The sequence below is a fragment of the Convolutriloba macropyga genome, chromosome 6 (assembly GCF_964194025.1).
Source record: "Convolutriloba macropyga chromosome 6, txConMacr16.3, whole genome shotgun sequence".
In the NCBI taxonomy this organism is placed as follows: Eukaryota; Metazoa; Xenacoelomorpha; order Acoela; family Convolutidae; genus Convolutriloba; species Convolutriloba macropyga.
In genome coordinates this window covers 52,873,340-52,890,907 of record NC_134473.1, presented here as the reverse complement: position 1 = coordinate 52,890,907, position 17,568 = coordinate 52,873,340, and the positions used below count along the sequence as shown (strand labels likewise).

General features: G+C 32.1%; 2 protein-coding genes across 4 annotated transcripts in view; one reads left to right on the top strand and one right to left on the bottom strand.

Moving 5' to 3' along the window:
* LOC142341755 (protein XRP2-like) overlaps window positions 1-17,568 on the bottom strand; it is a 525,423-nt gene that overhangs the window by 392,518 nt on the left and 115,337 nt on the right. The gene's annotated exons all lie outside the window — the stretch shown is intronic.
* Window positions 1-17,568, top strand: part of LOC142341757 (serine/arginine-rich splicing factor 4-like) — a 340,718-nt gene that overhangs the window by 252,035 nt on the left and 71,115 nt on the right. The gene's annotated exons all lie outside the window — the stretch shown is intronic.

The window sequence follows — 17,568 nt, the reverse complement described above, 5'->3', positions numbered from 1 at the left end:
CACAAGGAACTGTGTTAGGACCTCTCATTTTTCTGTTATACGTCTACAATTTTTTCGAAAAGCTGGAAGATGAAAATGATGTTGTCCAATTTGCGGATGAGACTAGTATTGTATGCAAATTTGAACATAATGAAAATGTTCCGCAAAAAATTGAAAAAATATTAAACAAACAGAAAAATTCCTGACAGAGAATCAACTCACTTTAAATGCCGATAAAACAGAGATGTTATTCTTTACAAATCATACTAATTCGAATCCAGGGTTTTCTTTTAAAGGCAAAATTATCAAACCAGCTCATGCAGGTCATTATCTGGGAGTACAAATTGACTCAAACCTAACTTTTGAACTCAGTTGAACTCACCTGTTGAAAATCACCTGAACTCAGTTTTATGCAAAATGGCTAATGTTATTCGTTCTTTGTATCTTGTAAGAAATCAAATACCTCTGAAAGTAAAAAATGATGTTTTCAAGTAGGTGGTACTCTCTCTCATCTTTCTTTCATTGGAGATTTTTTTTCAAACTCTTACAGTGAAAAACATAGACCGCATAAACAGGCAAATTAACTGGGGAATAAAAGTTTGTTATTTTCGTAAAAAAAATTTGACCACTCCATTTATCTTCTCATTAAGGATCGTATCCTGCCAACCGAATTGTTTATCTCAAAACTTAGCCTAAAGAGGCTACAAACAGATAAAAGACAATGGGAAACCGTCGAAAATTTTAAAATGTTTGCTAGTCGCCATAACGCTAGACAGAACAAGAAAATAAATCAAATTATTATAAAAAAGAAAACGAAAAGGAAGTGGAGTAACAAATCTTTAATCTTGAAAAGCGTTCAAAAATGGAACAAATTGCCCTCTTCAATAAGAACTTTTAACAGTAAAACTTTCTTTAAAAAAGTTTTAACCGTGTTTTTGCTCGATCAACACAAGAAAGTACCCGTTAATAGACAAATAGGAGCCTTCAAATCCTATTTTTAACCATGAAAACGAACAGCTACAATTTGAGGATTATTATATTAATAACAATGCTGATTTATTTATTTAACATTCTAGAGCATGTAGATATCTAATCTCAGGGTTATAGTCTGAGTAATTTACATGTTTCAACAAAAGAGACCACCTGTTCTATATTAAAATAGAACCAACAGTCTAAGCACGGAATTTTTGAGTACCAAAATCAAGGTCGACATTTTCACAGAAAATGTTAATATATAATATGCATATTACATGGTTATTTTGATGAACAAAATCAAAATTATACAATTGATAAGCAGAAAGATCACAAATCCTGCAGAAGAACATCAGCGCTAACAAAAAATTACAAGACGGAGAAACTAAGTTCACAATCGTGCAGTGCAGCCCATAATTTAGAGAAAAATCGTCAAATCATGTTCAATATAATAAAAAATTTTATAGTGCGTTGGTGGAATAAGAATAAGCAAGTTTTTTATGATATGAGTGACACATCCAACTGGTCTTTTTGAATCAGTTCTCCGATTTTCAAATGATTTCTTAGCTAGTAGCAAATTTACGCTACATATTGAAGTAATTGGTGATTGCTAAATCTCTTTTCCTCTCTCTCTCTCTCTCTCTCTCTCTCTCTCCTCTCTCTCTCTATCTCTCTCTCTATATATATCTCTCTCTCTCTCTTTCTCTTTCTTTCTTTCTTTCTCTCTCTCACACACACACTCTCACTCTCTCTCTCTCTTTTTCTTTCTCTCTCTCTGTCACACACACGCACACAAACTCTCTCTCTCTCTCTCTCCCTCACTCTCTCTACTCTTTCTATCTCTCTCTCTCTCTCTCTCTCTCTCTCTCTCTCTCTCTCGCTCTCTTTCTTTCTTTCTTTCTTTCTCACTCTCCCTCTCTCTCTCTCTCTCTTTCTCTCTCTCTCTCTCTCTCTCTCTCTCTCTGTCTCTCTCTCTCTTTCCTTCTCTCTCACTCTCTCTCTCTCTCTCTCTCTCTCTCTCTCTCTCGCTGGCTCTCTAACTCTCTCCTTCTCTCTCTCTCTCTCTCTCTCTCTCTCTCTCTCTCTCTTTCTTTCTTTCTTTCTCTCTCTCTCTCACACACACACTCTACCTCTCTCTCTCTCTCTCTCGATCTCTTTCTCTCTCTCACACACTCTCTCACACACACACTTTTTCTCTCTCTCTTCTTTTGGTTATGAAAGAAAACAATAAACCCAGCATCAAAATTTTAATGATTAGAGCGACCATCAATCAAAGGTTTCAGATCTCTAAGTTTTTTCGACTGGTTATCTATAAGTATGGCATGAATAGAAAGGTATTTTTATTTTTTATTTTGAAAGTTGAGCTGTTTTTAGAGCAATTTAAGTTGAAGAAACATTTTAAAAGTTTGTTCAATCCATTTTTGGTTATATTGACCGGTGCTGGAAAAGAAATTTTTTCTCCATATATGTAATGACCAAAAATTACAATTCTTAATGGCTTTGTTCATAAATGCAGAATCATTAGTTTTGAAAACACCAACTGAAAACTGAAACTACCGGCTGACTAAATGAACTAACACAAATAGTAGTTCAATTATCCTACGGGACCATCATTGATGTTTCAATTTTAATTTGAAACAAAGAAGTTCGTTAAAGTGCGTTTTTAAATGATGTTCCGACCCGCGCTCATCTACATTTTTGAATTAACTGTCTTTTGACTTACATTTTTGACAAAATCGAAAATAGATCTTCGAGCTTTACAAAATTGTTACACAACCAAGATGATGATTGAATTAAATAATGCCATGCCTCATTACAACAAGATCTGCTGCTAAAAGTCTTCGAGAAAAAACAACAACAACAACAAGCAATAAAAACAAAATTTCACGGCAAAACCTCAACATCTTAATTCAAAGGCACCTAGTAACAGCGTCAAAAACAATCAGACAAAATCCTAGCTACACAAATTTATTTTTCCTAACTAAGCATCAGATGGGAATAATGATACTAGGTAACAAGTCGACAAAAATAAGAAATATTGAGGCGAGACTCAAAAATCAATATTTTTTGAACCCATAAATTTCAAAAGTCTTAAAAATAATTAGCTTCTAACAAAATAATTCTTGATGAATTTAATAAAAAGTTCTATTGAAATCAATAGCACCTGTCTCTGGTCAGCCTAAGCCATAGGAACGGACTAAATATGCAAAAAACTCAAAAATTTGCAATCAAAAAATTACAATCGTAGCGAAAACACAAATTAGTGAAGCCATTAAAAACATTAGCTATTATCAGAATACTATTTAATTTTATTTCAATTTCTATTTATACTAATACAGCTCCCATTATACTGAATGAATCAAAAAGTTCAGTTGAGCCACATTTGAAAACCATTGGGATCTGTTATTACGCGATTGTGCTAAAGCAGGAGAAAAAGAAACGAAAACTCAACACTCACATAATTTTTATTAAAATGCATATTGGCGAGCAAACAAAGCATCAGTTACGTCATAATATCAGTAAACACATTAATTTTTAAAATACAAGGATTTGTATGGGACCTCTCAATGATGAGATTAAGATAAATGTTGACGAAAAGAACAACAAAAACTGAAAAATTAAAAAATCCTCAACATTCTTAAAAATGTATTGTATCATAAACTTTCAGACTCTTCGCAATCAACTGACTGCTTTGGGTATTATCATTTAATCAGTCCATATACACAATCCAATGGAACCGGTCAGCTTTTTATTGCTAGCTAAAGAAAACAGCACATTCGAAAAAAAAATGAGCGAGACAAGTGTCGAAGCAATTAAAAAATGTTTTTTTTTGGTAGAAGTTTTCTGCTATGAAACACTTTTTTAACAGCTAAGCGATTCTTTTTAAAACAATTTGACTCCAAAAGATCAACAAACATGAACAGATACATTAAAACCACGAATAATTTGAGAAAACCCTGAGTATCAACGCCATGAAAATCAAAAGGTTTCAACGGAAGCTAATAAATACGCAAAGCTATGTCTCGATGAGACAACTAGGATATTTGTCATTAATAAATCATCAATATGAAATTACATTACGTCATAGATAATGAAAACATACTGGGCTTGAAATACAAAAAAACAGGCAGAATTATAAATTTAGGTAAAAAAGTGCGAGAAGAATGTGTCGAAACCATTTAAACCATAAGTATTCTCAATAAATTTTTTATATGATTCATTGAACGTCACCACTAAGTAAATGCAGCTATCAATAACAGGATAATGTGTTAAGATTTCAAGAGGAAACAAATTTACGAAAGAAATATCCAAAAACTAAAAAATTACGAAAACTGCTGCATCGAAGTCATAACACCAATATTTAGATGTTCAAGCAGCTAAAAAGATTGATTTTGTCTGAATTAGAAAACAAAGGGGTCCGACCATTTCTGAGACTGACTTGCAGTTCACGAAAATAAGTTTCCAATCAATTAATTTTAGAAACACTTTATGAAAAATTATTTTTAAAGTCTTAACAGCCATTAAATTCAATAGCTTTCACAGCAAGTCACTCAGTACGCTCGATTTGAAAATAGGAGTTCTGTCATGCATACGTAATCAATAGGACGTCACAATAAGTCTTATGACTTAGGAAACAACGACAAATAAAGGCAACAACCAAAAACTCAGTAGAATAGTGCAAGAAGAAATTGTCAAAGCTTTTGAAATAAAAGTGTTTCTCTGAGAGCTTATCCATCATCCAGTGATCAATTTCTCTAAGCAAATGCGAGACATCAATATCAGGCTAATGTGATAAGATTTCAAGAGGAACCAAAAAAAAAAAGAAAGTTTCCAAAAAAATTTCTAAAATTTTTTTGTTAAAACTTGTCGCATTGATGTCATAAAACAAATAGTTAGAAGATAAACTGCTAGCCTGATTATTTTTTTAGAGTAAGAAAAAAGGGGTTGTGTCTACTGAGACTGATTTACACATCACGGAAATAAGTTAATGATTGGTTAAGGTGAAAAAATTTTCTCGAAAAATCATTTTTAAACTCTTAACAGCCATTAGCTGTCCATTGAAAATTCCAGATAGGTTCACTTCATGCTTAATACAAAACTTATTGCACTTTTCATCATTGAGACATTGGCAGAGGACTCAAAAAATTCAGTAAAACCTCAAAAAGAAAATCAAAATTTCATTTAAAATTACAAAAACTCTGAGTCGGAGCAAAAAAAAACACGAGCAATTACTTGAAAACGAACTTTCTGTTCATTGGGCCTCATTTGATTGTAAATCGGGTTTGCCATTATTGGAACTTAGATATGAAAAGTGACTAGCCGCTAGGTGACCCAAGAAAGCAAAAAAAAACATGAAATTTTTTTCTAAAGAAAAGAGCTCTGAAATAGAATTCAAATTTTTGAAAGTTAACTTCCCTATGAGACTAGAACTATTCTTTTTCTTGCCTTTCGTCTATTAGTTGGAAAAAATATCTTAAGTTGAAGAAAAATTACACTAAAGGTGAACAATCATGCTAAATATCCCTTGTTCACACAAAAATTCAATTCTCGATAACTCCTCGAAAAAACGAAATTCAAAAGAATCTTCTCAATTTCGAATACTACGCTAGACTGGTTTTTTAATGGTACCCCTCACACTTCACTATGATGAATATATCGATCGGCCAAAATTGTCGGAACAAAAAGCCCATTTGAGTATTTAGGTCCTCCCCCTACAATTGGGGTCAATTGGGAGCAAACAGAAACAAGTTTGTTTCTTGTTTTAAATTATGGAATGAATGTTACATTCTTGTCGTCCCTATTCTGTTTGCAATGACAACAACCAGCCTTAAAAGTTTCAGTTGGTATCATTTTTTAAAAAAACCAAAGTAGACACTTGCATTTCACGAAAACAAATTTAAGATCAGTTAATTTTATAAACACTTTCTGAAAAATTTAGATTTTGTCTGAAATAGAAAACAAAGGGGTCCGATCATGACTGAGACTGACTTGCAGTTCACGAAAATAAGTTTAAGATTAGTTAATTTTAAAAGCACTTTTTGAAAAATTATTTTTAAAGTCTTAACAGCCATTAAATTCAATAGCTTTCACCACAAGTCACTCAGTACGCTCGATTTGAAGATAGGAATTCTGTCATGCATAGGTTATCAATAAGACGTCACAATAGGTCTTATGACTTAGGAAACAACGACAAATAAACGCAACAACCAAAAACTCAGTAGAATAGTGCAAGAAGAAATTGTCAAAGCTCTTGAAATAAAAGTGTTTCTCTGAAAAGCTTATCCATCATCCAGTGATCGATTTCTCCGAGCAAATGCAAGATATCGATATCAGGCTAATGTGATAAGATTTCAAGAGGAACCAAAAAAAGAAAATTTCCAAAAAAATTTCTAAAATTTTTTTGAAAACTTGCCGCATTGATGTCATAAAACAAATAGTTAGAAGATAAAGTGCTAGCCTGATTATTTTTTTAGAGTAAGAAAGAACGGGATCGTGTCTACTGAGACTGATTTACACATCACGAAAATAAGTTAATGATTGGTTAAGGTGAAAAAATTTTCTCAAAAAACTACAAAAAATCGTTTTTAAAGGCTTAACAGCCATTAGCTGTCGATTGAAAATTCTAGATAGGTTCATATCATGCTTAATACGAAACTTATTGCACTTTTAGTCAATGAGACATTGGCAGAGGACTCAAAAATTTCAGTAAAACCTCAAAAAGAAAATCAAATTACAAAAACTAGTCGGAGCCAAAAAAACACGAGCAATTTCTTGAAAACGAACTTTCTGTTCATTGGGCCTCATTTGATTGTAAATCACGCACACTAACAATTAGGTTGTGAAACCACCAAATTACTATTTTTTATGTCCTATTTAATAAATTAATTATTTCCTTGAAATGAAACAGCCTTCTGTCGTCGGCAGTTAATATGTTTAAAATCTAAAAAAGAACTGAATTTCAGAGCAACATCCAAAAAATGTGCAAGAGTTCTTTAATTCAACGTTTTAATCTTTAAATTAGCAAAAAACATCTGTTTGATATCTTAAGCGGTAATTGTCATTACGACAAAAAATATGGAGTTTTCTGCAAAATGAGTGGTATGAAGAAACTACTGCTGTAAACAAAGTAGAAATATATAAACAAAAACATTTCTCTGAAAGAAACGTTTACCATAGTGGCAATTGTTATGTGATTGCAATGAGTGCAGAAACACGTGAATCAGACTATGAGGAGGGCAAAGGGATCTTCTTCCCTCGACAATATGCTGTAAATCCTCAACAACAATGACACTGTGCTGGTTTTGTTAGCTTCATTTATATGCTCAATTGTGGCTTAAGATGTCCGCTTTTGTCACCTCATTACACAGTCTTAATTTCTCATTTCCAACGAAACACAAAAAATGGAGAGGGGTGACAAAGTTTGTCACCATCCCGGACCCTAGTCCCAGGACAATTCAGCGCTGAATCTTTACATTCCCATATTAACTCGGAAATTCAGTTCTGAATCAGTACATTTGCAGTCAATTTATAGGTTTTTATGAGCAGGACAAATTCAGAAAAAAATTTTGAATCATGATATTGTACTTGACAGATTAGGCTTCATTTTTACCATGATCAGTTAAAATTCATTTAAATTTTGAAAATTTCAATTTTACCAAAAAAATCGACCATGACGAAATTGCATGCAAAAGTCCCGCACGCCGTAAGGACACGGGATCCAGCTTTAAATGCAAATACTAATCACCCGATCTACCAGCCCCCGCCGCGATGGTCCGAACAGGAACTCTGATCATCGTAATTTTTGACATGATCATGATACTTGGCAGTCCAAAATTCAGAATAAAAGTTATGGTTTATCATGATTCAGCGCGCTGAAAAAATAATTAAGTGCAGTCCGGTGTACTCCATATATTATGCCATTTTGTAGAATTTGTGTTAATCTAGTTCTATTAATTTTTGAATCCAGTTATAGAGACAACACTTTAATGGAAAACACAACAAAAATATTTAACTTAACTTTATAATAGTAACTTAAAATGTCAACAATATGAGACTTGATTGAATAACCAAAAAGTATGTCCCTAGCTTCTGAAAAAGTATTTAATTGCGTGTTTTTATGCGTGCTTTTGTTTCTCATCAAAGCTCAAAACTATGAATACATTAGTTAGAAAAATCCTCTCAGGAAGCACTGTTCTATATTAACCCGGCGGTAAGTCAATCTATTGGTTTTAACCCTGCCGTAAAATAGTAAAATTCTGTCCGCAAAATAAGGAAAATTTAAGTAATTGTTCGTTTCACGCTCTTGGTTAGTACTCATAGAGCCAACAGTCAGCTTTAAACGGATCCCTTCCGTCCAAGTTGAAGGGGATTTGTAACTTCTTCAGACGAAAATTTCCAAAAATTGTAGGAAAAATAAGGGTGTTGTTTACTTTTTTCATTTGTCAATTTTTTTGACAGATACTCTATATATTTATCTTGAGGTAAAAATTAGTTTCCAAACATATTGTGAACAAAAAAACGACAAACCTTTTGATATATCTGAGTTAACCACCAATGTTTGCCTGACACAGCTGCCAAAGAACGCATTAGATCATCTATTTTAAATTTTGCTTTTCTTTAGGCGCTCCTTTTAGTTCACATTTTCCCGTTATTTTCTCATTAATGCGCCCGTACCTTCCTCGCAGACAACTTCAGCAATGGTTCAGAATTTTTTCATTCTGTATTTTTTTCTGCCAAGCTTTCTGATCATGTCACTTTTTGGACTGATCCTGGTAAATTCAGAGCGTCTATCTGCATTTATTCTTCACAGTTTAAAAAAACTCTGAGCAGAATGAAATTTTATGACTCATACGCTGAATTTTCTCTGAGCAGTATGAAAATTTCACTGATTTTTTACTGAGCATTATGAAAATTTCCAGATTCAAATCCAGATGTAGGGGGAGGGGGCGGTGCTGGTAATCAACGAATTATCATCAACAGTTTTAATATCAAAATTTTGTCGCGTTCGGGACTGTTTTCAAACTTTACTCTTTTTTGTTCTCAATCTTGACGTTTTCTGAAACAGGAAACCAAACAACGAGTAGCTCTTTTGGTATCTGCCCCAACAAATGACCTTGAGTTTTACTAATGTAAAGCAAACCTTATGCAGGAGTTAGGTTGAACATAATGTTCTTCGTGTAGTAAATTTTGCTCAAAAAATCAAGACTAGCTAGTGTAAAGTGGAATAGGAACATGCTGGATGTCTTAGACTAATTCAGCGCTGATTTGCCGTGCCATCAATCATATGGGGTTTTTAAGCGCAGATATCAAGCATTAGTCGTACATTCTTCTGCTTTATTATTATATAGGGTTTAAGTGTTTGAATGATTTAGGAAAACTTAACTGATTTCAATTGAAGGCTGATGTACAAATAATTTACACATTTATTAACAAATGGTCCTTCGTCAAATTGACTTGTCGTCCTAAATGCGAAACTAATAAATACTCTCTTTTCTATTGAAGTCATAATACTTGAATTTCGAACTCTTTTTCACTTCTTAAGTGTTTTTGCATATTTATTCTCTCATGCCTCATAAACAAAAACAATAGACAAACAATTGGTTAAATTGATCAACAATGCGTGACATTGATTCAGTTAACTTTCGCCTGAGATTTGATAGAAACTTAATAAAATGGAAGTCAACTTGCAACAAAAACAAATAAAAAGGTTAAATAGTTCAATCTCAAATGCTATTGACTTGAATCCAGCATGAAATAATAAATTTAATTTGGGTGGAACAACATATTTTGAAATTGTATGATCTTTCTATATTATCTTGCCATCTTTGTTTATATTCTTTCGTCAAAAATTATCTATTTACTCAATGCTTATTAGAGTTCATACCATTCTTCTCTTCCTAGAATCTTTCTTTTATCAGATCCTATAGCTGCCTTTATATTTATGATAGCTACGACTTGTCCAATTTAATTTTCTTACTTCCTGTAACTCAGTTGGTTATCGTAAATATTTTTCCGGGCTCTTGCTAAATGAGGCAGTAGTCTCTTCAAGTGTCCGTTCAGGTTCAACATTCGTCTTTAAAAGTATTTTGCTTTGATTAAATAATATTATGCCACTGGTAAGCAAATAAAATCAATTAAATGTCAGTTATGTTCATGATAGTTATGATGTGTCCAATTTGTTTTTGTTTTTCTTGTAATTCATTTGGTTTTCGTAAATATCTTTTCCGTGCTCTTGCTAGATGAAGCAGTAGTCTCTTCAAGTGTGCGTTCAGGTGTAACGTTCGTCTTTAAAAGTATTTTGCTTTGATTAAATAATATTATGCCACTGGTAAGGAAATAAAATCAATTAAATGTCAGTTATATTCATGATAGTTATGATGTGTCCAATTTGTTTTTGTTTTTCTTGTAATTCATTTGGTTTTCGTATATATCTTTTCCGTGCTCTCGCTAGATGAGGCAGTAGTCTCTTCAAGTGTGCTTTCAGGTGTAACTTTCGTCTTTGAAAGTATTTGGCTTTGGTTAAATAATATTTTGCCACTGGTAAGCAAATAAAATCAATTAAATGTCAGTTATATTCATAATAGTTAAGATGTGTCCAATTTGTTTTTGTTTTTTTTTGTAATTCATTTGCTTTTCGTAAATATCTTTTCCGTGCTCTTGCTAGATGAAGCAGTAGTCTCTTCAAGTGTCCGTTCAGGTGTAACATTCGTCTTTAAAAGTATTTTGCTTTGATTAAATAATATTATGGCACTGGTAAGCAAATAAAATCAATTAAATGTCAGTTATATTCATGATAGTTAAGATGTGTCCAATTTGTTTTTGTTTTTCTTGTAATTCTTTTGGTTTTCGTAAATATCTTTTCCGTGCTCTTGCTAGATGAAGCAGTAGACTCTTCAAGTGTGCGTTCAGGTGTAACTTTCGCCTTTAAAAGTATTTTGCTTTGATTAAATAGTATTATGCAACTGGTAAGCAAATAAAATCAATTAAATGTCAGTTATATTCATGATAGTTATGATGTGTCCAATTTGTTTTTGTTTTTCTTGTAATTCATTTGGTTTTCGTATATATCTTTTCCGTGCTCTTGCTAGATGAGGCAGTAGTCTCTTCAAGTGTGCGTTCAGGTGTAACTTTCGTCTTTGAAAGTATTTGGCTTTGATTAAATAATTTTATGCCACTGGTAAGCAAATAAAATCAATTAAATGTCAGTTATATTCATAAAAGTTAGGATGTGTCCAATTTGTTTTTGTTTTTCTTGTAATTCATTTGGTATTCGTAAAAATCTTTTCCGTGCTCTTGCTAGATGAAGCAGTAGTCTCCTCAAGTGTGCGTTCAGGTGTAACTTTCGTCTTTGAAAGTATTTCGCTTTGATTAAATAATATTATGCCACTGGTAAGCAAATAAAATCAATTAAATGTCAGTTATATTCATGATAGTTATGATGTGTCCAATTTTTTTTGTTTTTCTTGTAATTCATTTGAATTTCGTATATATCTTTTCCGTGCTCTCGCTAGATGAGGCAGTAGTCTCTTCAAGTGTGCTTTCAGGTGTAACTTTCGTCTTTGAAAGTATTTGGCTTTGATTAAATAATATTTTGCCACTGGTAAGCAAATAAAATCAATTAAATGTCAGCTTTATTCGTAATAGTTAAGATGTGTCCAATTTGTTTTGTTTTTCTTGTAATTCATTTGGTTTTCGTAAATATCTTTTCCGTGCTCTTGCTAGATGAAGCAGTAGTCTCTTCAAGTGTGCGTTCAGGTGTAACTTTCGCCTTTAAAAGTATTTTGCTTTGATTAAATAATATTATGCCACTGGTAAGCAAATAAAATCAATTAAATGTCAGTTATATTCATGATAGTTATGATGTGTCCATTTGTTTTTGTTTTTCTTGTAATTCATTTGGTTTTCGTAAATATCTGTTCCGTGCTCTTGCTAGATGAGGCAGTAGTCTCTTCAAGTGTGCGTTCAGGTGTAACTTTCGCCTTTAAAAGTATTTTGCTTTGATTAAATAATATTATGCCACTGGTAAGCAAATAAAATCAATAAATGTCAGTTATATTCACGATAGTTATGATGTGTCCTATTTGTTTTCGTTCTTCTTGTAATTCAATTGGTTTTCGTAAATATTTTTTCCGTGCTCTTGCTAGATGAGGCAGTAGTCTCTTCAAGTGTCCATTCAGGTGTAACATTTGTCTTTAAAAGTGTTTTGTTTTGATTAAAAAATATTATGCCACTGGTAAGCAAATAAAATCAATTAAATGTCAGTTATATTCATGATAGTTATGATGTGTCCAATTTGTTTTTGTTTTTCTTGTAATTCATTTGATTTTCGTAAATATCATTTCCGTGCTCTTGCTGGATGAGGCAGTAGTCTCTTCAAGTGTGCGTTCAGGTGTAACTTTCGCCTTTGAAAGTATTTTGCTTTGATTAAATAGTATTATGCAACTGGTAAGCAAATAAAATCAATTAAATGTCAGTTATATTCATGATAGTTATGATGTGTCCAATTTGTTATTGTTTTTCTTGTAATTCATTTCGTTTTCATATATATCTTTTCCGTGCTCTTGCTAGATGAGGCAGTAGTCTCTTCAAGTGTGCGTTCAGGTGTAACTTTCGCCTTTGAAAGTATTTTGCTTTGATTAAATAGTATTATGCCACTGGTAAGCAAATAAAATCAATTAAATGTCAGTTATATTCATGATAGTTATGATGTGTCCAATTTGTTTTTGTTTTTCTTGTAATTCATTTGGTTTTCGTAAATATCTTTTCCGTGCTCTTGCTAGATGAAGCAGTAGACTCTTCAAGTGTGCGTTCAGGTGTAACTTTCGCCTTTAAAAGTATTTTGCTTTGATTAAATAGTATTATGCCACTGGTAAACAAATTAAAATAAATTAAATGTCAAAAGAACCAAATCAGCCTTTCCCACTTGAATTTTATTTCTTGTGGATGGATAATCGGGCCTCCCAAACTAATCTACTAAAATGATTTTTTCAGTTGCGTAGTGCCGAGTAAAGATCAATCTAGACATTATCGGTGACAACCGTTGAGCAGCTATCTGCAAGTGCACATCGGTCGCACTGATGGCGACTGTCTTCGACTTGGACAAAAGTCTAAGATTGTCTAATATAGAACAGCGTTTTAACCGTGTTGTTTTTTCACGTGTTAGTTGGTGTTAATTTGTATTCTAAATTTTCTGATTCAGATGAATCTCCGAAATTATTTTAGAATTTTTCACTGATTCTGAGAGACTCTGCATATTTTAAAGCATTTTCTAACAACCTAATTTTCTGTAAAAAAATGTTTTGAACAAATTTAATAATGATAATAATAATTGTGGTTTCTGCGTAATCGCAGCGGAACAGCATTAGGCCTACAGTAGCCTGTTTCCAGCTGCCCTCTTTCTCATTATTCCCCACATTTCAGACTGATCTGTTTATGAGCAGCATTGCTCTTTTTTGGTGACCCTAGCCACTTTTTGCGTCTGAAACTTTCACGTGGTACCATCATTGCAGCCAACATTGGTCAGGCTATGGTCAACCTGAAGCTCTGGTTAAGTAAGAGCTCATCCACACACAGGCAGCTTCACGGAGGCAGGGGATTGAACTCTCAATCATTTTCTTGTGAACTACACACCTTACCTCTCGGCTATCACGCCACAATTTTTCAGATGTGAACTAATTGTTAGGTAGGATATCCTAATGTGCTTAGGTTGTAAGAACAAAAGATTTGCTTCATTTGCAGGAAAAAAACAAGACGGATTTTACGACTCTGTTAGTAGCACAGTATGTGCCATCATTCCTCAACATCAGCAAAAAACCCTTAATTTCTGTCAGAGAAACCGTTGGGAGCATCTGAAAGCTAATTACATGCATTGGAAAAAATTACTTGTTCTGTTTGAACTAAAAAAGATGCCTTCGGTATACACAAACAAAAACTCAGCACATTCTTTAAAAATAAATGCATAAAAAAGTGAATGACACAAACACAGAAAAACTATACAAAGAGACAAACCACACACACACATTACATACACAAACACAAAAAAGCAAACAGAAACACAACACCAAAAAGAAAATAAATTTTTTGGCAACAAATCTCTTTTCCTGATGTGTCAGCGTTCAATTAGTTCTTCTTTACTTCTAAATAACTAGGTATTGACTTTTTGAGCCACTTTGTTCCTAATTGTAATTATGACAGTGAGTTTTTCGAAAAATTTGTCATTTGTCAGAATGCTAGATTATAAAACATAATTGATTTTTTTTAAAATCTCTGCAGATGGTTTAACAGCGAGATTTGAAAAACGTAATTATGAATTTTGGCTGAACATATTTATGAGACCGCAATTTAAGAGATATGGTATATAATTTCTCCATTTTTTTAATGATTTGTGACAGTTTCTGCAATCTGCTACTACTTGTGACTAGCAATTAAGTGAAATAAGTCTCTCAGACGAAGTCTCTCTCTCTCTCTTATATTACACATACGTTACACTGACACGCACTCTGATAGACAAATACTTGCACTCACACAAACGCACAAAAGCACACAAAAAGTAACCACGACATCAAAAAAATACATTTTTTTTGTAGAATTGTCTTATTGGCAACTGAGCATTACCTATGATTAATCATCATTCATGTAAGTCTTGTCTGTTCTAGGTGGAAAACCAGATATGGACTTCATGAGACAATTGTAAAATTGACACTTAAAAAAGAACTGAAAATTTTTGGAATTTAATTCAAAAGTTTTTTCAATTCCTATGTGTCATCAGCAAAATGAGACCATTCGACTTTTGAAAGGACGCAGATGTTTTGCCAGCCAGTTTTCATAAGCAAGCTACTGGTATTAAATCTATTTAAAAAGGCTTTTTTGTGGCAAAAATTAAACATTTTAATAAACTTTAAAGGATTTCTGGCAGATTTGCACCTCGCCTCTACCTGTGACTATCCCATAAGGTAACGTTAAATGCTGTCCTTGAAGACTGTGGTCTTCATTGTAGCTTTGCGGAAAAAAATGGTTTACTGATAAACTTTAGGTGTCGGCCATCGCACTTTTTGAAACATTTTCAAAGGATTAGAAAATTATAAAAATTTTTATATGAACTGAAAAAGATGAGAATTTTTTGTCTTCGAAAAAAACCTTATATAACCTTATATAAGAAAATTTATATAAGAAACGCTCTTCGTTTTCTTATATAAGGTTTTCTACAATCAACAAACGAAAAGCCCACATACTTGAAATTATAAGTTTGAAGAGCAATTTCAAAATATGGAGAACTGAAGAATAAAATTCTTCTAACTTTTTTAAATTGATTATTCGTATTAAATTTTTCAGCCTGACGATCCATGAACTATCTATCTCTCAAATTCAACGGTAATGCATTATACCAGAGTAAGTTTTTTTGAACGATCTTCTCTGACATTATAGTGAATACCAAAAAGATCAGAAATGATTTCCATCTATACTTTTCAAAATAAACTTGGATAATTTGATGTTCAATCCATTAAAGCGGGTCTTTACGTCTCCGCAGTTTTGAAAATCCTAAAATGATTAGATTTGTTGAAAAAAGAAATATGGTTCTCGAAAACGAACTCCGGAATTTTGAGCAAGGAATCCTTTTTTTTGTGCTTCTAGTTAACTTTTTCGACGTTTACTTTTGTTATGTTTTGCAGCCCTATACTGCCTGAAGTCTTCTATTTTCCAAAAAATTTGTTCGATACAGAGAAGAGATATTGAACACCACCATTATTGTTTCTTTCAGCAGAAATTTTTAATCCAAAATTTGGATAAAAAAGTTTGAATTTTTCTTATTTTTAATTGGGCAATTAGTCAAAATCGTTAAATTTTAGGCCTAAAAATGTAAAAAATTACTCATAACAATCAAAAATTCATTTCACCTAACTAAATTTAACTCCTTTTAGGCACCCTCCCCCTCGAAGCAATGTTTTTCCTTTCCCATTTTTCCTTCGAAATTTCCACTTTTCAAAAATTTTGATAATTGTTTTAAAATAATCACATTCTTTTTTTCTCTACGATGCGTAAACAACAAGTGATATTTTGACTAAAAAATAAGCCGGCCTCTTATATATATATATATATATATATATATATATATATAGATATATATATATTATATATATATATATATATATATATATATACATATATAAATATATATAAATATATATATATATATATATATATATACATATATAAATATATATAAATATATATATATATATATATATATATATATATATATATATATATTCCCGCATTTTGCTAAAATGTTAGAGGAATAATACGACCACTAAAATTAAAGTATATCAATTAATTATGAAATGCATTTTTGAAATTATGCAAATTATGTGTTTATTTTTATCGAATTTTAAGGATTGCATCATACTGTAACGTTTTTTACTTAAAATTGGTTGTAAAAATTTGTTGTGGAATTGTTTGTAGCAATTTTCTCTAGATATTACAGTAAAAAATTCCGTAGAGTTTTTATAAAATAAGTTTCTTTGAAGAGATTATTCTAGCATCTGCCATGGATAAATTTGTGATGGTTTTTGTAGAAAGATATAAATTAAACTTTACATGAATCTTTGTCATATTTTTATTTTCATGGAAATAACTCCAGCTATTTTGTTTTAGAAATATTTATAGCAACGTCTTAGGTGGCAAGGTTTTCAGTATTTTTCAATAGTACTACGCATTTAGAAGAGTGACACATTTTTCAACGGTTGATACAGTGTCAAATTTATTTAGTGCAGACTTTTCATACATTTTACGTTTCATACATTAACAACTTTTTATCGACCATATTGCTGTCTAGCACTTCTATCTGAGCATGTTTTTAAAAACGTAATTAAAAGTACACCATTTGACAGTAATAGTATATACATTCCTTTCTTTTGTGTAGTTTGTAAAAATATGGCGTCAGGTATTCCATTGTTTTAAAAATGAAGTGCCAATTAAAGAGAGGAGCTCCCTTTTGAAAACTCCATTACCAGTTTTTAGTTCCATTATTCAATTTCTTAAACACGTTTCTTTTTTCTATTCTAATTTGCCGTTTTTTCTTCCCGTTTACAATCCATAAAATTTTGGTTACCTAAAAAGAGGGAAAACATTGCCGCAAAGCCCTCTATTATATTCTTCAACCTGTTTTCGAATTCTTTCACAATCCCTAAAAACTGCGAGCGCATCCGCATTTCAAAAACTGATAAAAAATGGTTTCGAGAGACATTTTTTTCCAATTCGCTCCCATAAATGTTGTTAGTCTTATTTCTTGCTCCTTTTTCACAATTGTTAAAATGTGGTTTTAACGTGGTTAACATAACCTAATTCTCGGGCGAGAACGGATGCCTCTTATAAGAACTTGTCCAATTTGTTAAATTGAATTGCTTCAAAAGGCAACTACTTTTTTAGATGTGTAGATATAGCACTAAAATGACAAAAATTTCAATGAAAAATAACCAATAGAAAAGCTTGAACGGAACAATCGTACAATAAGCTTTCGAGGCAAGTTTTTATCGGACAGGCAAGTTTTTATCAGCTAAATCTTTGTCTTGCTAATTTTTGCATTACTTGAAATAATATGTTTTTTTATCAAAACTAATC